Genomic DNA, 3,704 nt, shown 5'->3' with positions numbered 1-3,704 from the left:
GTTTTATATATTTTACAATTATTATTTTTAATTCACTTTTTCCACTCACTAACTGCCTCTAGATCTTGCAGAGTTGAAACAGGGTGGGGATTAGTGAAAGGATGGGTAGGGTTGAGGAGAGACTGGTTAGAAATGGAAATGAAAAAATTGTTCACAAGTTATGTATTAACAGAAGGCAAGTAAACGGACACCTTGGTCACCTGAATATCACAGTGGGAGAGAAGGAGGCACTTAGAATGACTTCTTGTGCATCTTGCTCTGGTGGTGTCTCTGACTGGACTCTGTGTTTATTCATTCAAGAGGCATTAACCACCTACTTGATATTTAGATCCATATGAATGAGACTGTTCCAAGTCTTGAACAGCTCAAGTCCTTTGGGAAGAGTGGTAAATACACAGCTAAAATGTTCTGTGATGAGAACTGTAACAATGTGATGCTTTGGAAATTATGGGAACACAATGGTGCATTTCATGCAGCTTGAGTAAAATGGGGAGTGCTGGCTCTGGAGATGTAGACCAATTGGTCTTAGTTTGGGAAATACTGATTGTAATTCCTGTGAGGAAGTTGGAAATGGTGTTGGTTATATATATATTGAGGGCTAAGAAAAGGTTTGATCTCACAGAGGAGTTTAGGAGCTATCGGCATGGAGGTATAAGCAGAAGTGGATGAGATATATCATCTAGCGAGAATATCAACTCTCTGACTCATACACATGAGGGAAAAATTGGAAGTATAGAGAACTAGGGAATATGTGGTGGTGGTGGTGGTGGTTTAGTCTCTAAGCCATGTCCAACTCTTGCAACTCCATGGGCTGCAGCCCACCAGGCTCCTCTGTCAATGGAATTCTCCAGGCAAGAATATTGGAGTGGGTTGCCATTTCCTTCTCCAGGGGATCTTCCCAACCCAGGGATTGAACCTGGGTCTCCTGCATTGCAGGCAGGTGCTTTACCAACTGAGCTACCAGGGAATACCTAAGGGATAAAGAAGAGATAGAGAAGGATGCTGAGGAGAATGTCAGAGGTGTACAAGGAGAACCCAGAGAGGGAGGAGCCCTGGAGGCCAATGGAGAAGAACTTTTCAGGGATTAGAAAATTACTGTAAATGCTGCAAAGAGCTCAAGCATTGGTTTCTAGGTCCAAGATCCCTGGATGTACCCTAGTTTCTACTTTGTGAAGAGTTGAACATGACTGAAGCAACTTAGCATGCACACACTACTTACAACCTATGACTTTGGGCAAGTTATCTAACCATTTAGCAGGAAAACTGTGGGTCTTGGTGCTCCTTATGGTTGCTCTGTAGGGCACTGGGTGATGTTTTCATCTCTTTAGAAGCCATATCTATCTTTCGTGTTGGAAGGCTACCAATCCTGTGTTCAGAGACACTTCTTCCTAACCTTCTGTGTCTTTATTCTCAATCTATGCATCCATGTTATCTGAATCATTTGTTAATAACTTCTGACTTCCTTTTTGTTGGAGTCTCTGCTTTCTCAGATCCTCTCTCTGGATCACCCTCTCCTGCAACTCAAGGCTCCTGGAATGTGGAGCTGTGTACAGATGTTTCCATCCTGCGAGCACTCCACTGTTTCTCAGGCAGTGTCTCTGAGCAGATGTTCTGCTCTGTGCCTCCCATTTCCTCTGCTGTTGTATTTTCTATACAAACACCAGATTGCATGGCTACAGCCTTCTTTCTGGAGAAAATCCAAGTCATGATGGTGATGGGATAGGCTGTGCTTTCAGGCTGTCAGAGATGGTCTATGGTGCAAAGCTTTGCAGCAAGAGTGTGAAGCCAAAAGGCTTAGGGGATGCAGTTATGTGCTGTGACTTTATCTACTCATGACCTGTTGTCTCTGGTGTGTCTTCCACTGAGCTGCTGTTCTGCCAGAATGTCTCTTCTCTTTACCTCTTTAGGCTTGCCCTGTGTCCCCATAAGCCTCTCTTCGTCTTTTTAAATTGTGCCCCCTCAATTGAGCCTTCCCAACACATGGGATTCTTTGTCTCCTGACAGCATGTGCAGTTCAGAGGCAGAGTCAGAGAGCACTTTACAATAACAGACTTGAAAAGTCTTGCTGAAAATGGGGAGGAGGCAGGGTTACCTGCTGGACAGGTTGGCAGGGGGGCAAACTGTCCCCATGAGGGTCAATGTTGACATGTTTCAGTGGTCTCCAGCCCCTCTCACCATTTTCTCTTGGTTTGTGGACTTGTCTTTGATCGCTTACTGAGAATTTGTAACAAAGGGCCCAGGGATGTGGAAGAAAATTTCCTGACTTTATTATTTATTTATTTTACTGCACAATTCCATTTTTATGAAGTATAAAAACAAGACAATCTAACCTTTATTGTTAGAAATAAAGATAATGATTGAGGGGCTGGGGTGATAAATAGTGACTGAAAGGCACACCCCAGACAGCTAGAATGCAAGTCAGGTTCTCTTTCTTGACCTGGGTGCTGATTGCATAAATGCTTTTAGTTTGTGAAAACTCACTGAGCTGTACCCTGACAGCAGGTGTATATTGTGACTCAAGAAAAACTTGGAAAAATCTATAGCTGGGTATTTTTTAAAAATTGAAATGTAGTTAATTCACATTGTTATGTTAGTTTCAGATGTATAGCAATGTGATTCAATTGTATATGTATTTATATATATAAACATATATATATTCTTTTTCAGATTCTTTTCCATTATAGTTATTGCAAGATACTGAATACAGCTCCCTGTGCTACACAGTAGGTCCTGGTTGTTTATCTTTTTTTGTATACAAAAGAGGCAGGATGCTCTTTAACCTTACCTCTCGATCTGCTTTTGGGAATTCATGATTTGGAAAAGAATTTTCATTTCCATCTTTGTTCCATTCATGACAAGTAAACATCTTTAGTCCTTCATGTGATAGAAGAGGTTGCATTCATCTGTCACTGGCCACCTCTCCTTGCTGGAAATAGCCATCTGGTTGAAGCTGCCTGTGTTCCTTTCAGAGATGCCTATAGACAGTGTATCCTCATGTGCATTAATTTGAATGTTAAGTAGAGCTCTGGAGAGTGAGATAGAGTCTGGGGAGCTGAAGTAAAGGAGGGACTAGAGTGACTCACTTACCAACCAGCCTTACCAACTTACCAACCAAGTTTTATCCATAACTAGCTGAGCCAACTAAGTGATTAAAGGCAGGAGTGGAACTCAGACCTGGCAGGTCTCAATGCTGCCAGTATGGAGTGCATCTTATCATCCACGCCTCCCTGATTCCACATAGCAGATCATCTGAAAATTTTTATGTGACATTCTCTCTTTTAAAGGACCCAGCAATACATTTATTTATAAAGTGAAGAGTATGCCACAGGGAAGAAAGTTTGACGTTCAGATGCAGACACACCTGAATCACACCATGGCTTTATCACTTCATTTTTTCATTTATTCAGCCATTCATTCATTCAACATGTTTATCTAAAGCATTCCCTGTCCCAGGCATAATGCCAAGTATGAGGCAGGCAACACTGGTAAATTTTCTATGGCAATCTGGATAATTTAGTAACTTCTCTCAGCCTCAATTTCTCATCTATAAAATATGAATGATGCTACTCTCTGTGCAAGTTGTCATGAAGGTTGAAATAAGGACACAGTTTCTGGCATGTATCAATTTTTTTTTAATCTAGAATTATAATTTTGTGAAAAATATCCTATTTTGCATGTTCCTTGAGTTTTTTTTTTAAGTGAAG

The 3,704-nt window shown here is 41.3% G+C and overlaps 1 non-coding gene across 1 annotated transcript; it reads right to left on the bottom strand.

Moving 5' to 3' along the window:
- Window positions 1–895: 895 nt before the first annotated feature.
- Window positions 896–967, bottom strand: TRNAC-GCA. Its single transcript has one exon. It is a non-coding gene; the product is annotated as a tRNA-Cys (tRNA).
- Between the last annotated feature and the right edge of the window lie 2,737 nt (window positions 968–3,704).

Source organism: Cervus elaphus, chromosome 11 (genome assembly GCF_910594005.1).
Source record: "Cervus elaphus chromosome 11, mCerEla1.1, whole genome shotgun sequence".
In the NCBI taxonomy this organism is placed as follows: Eukaryota; Metazoa; Chordata; class Mammalia; order Artiodactyla; family Cervidae; genus Cervus; species Cervus elaphus.
Note: the sequence above shows the minus strand (reverse complement) of the source record. Positions and strands in the feature narration are given on the sequence as shown.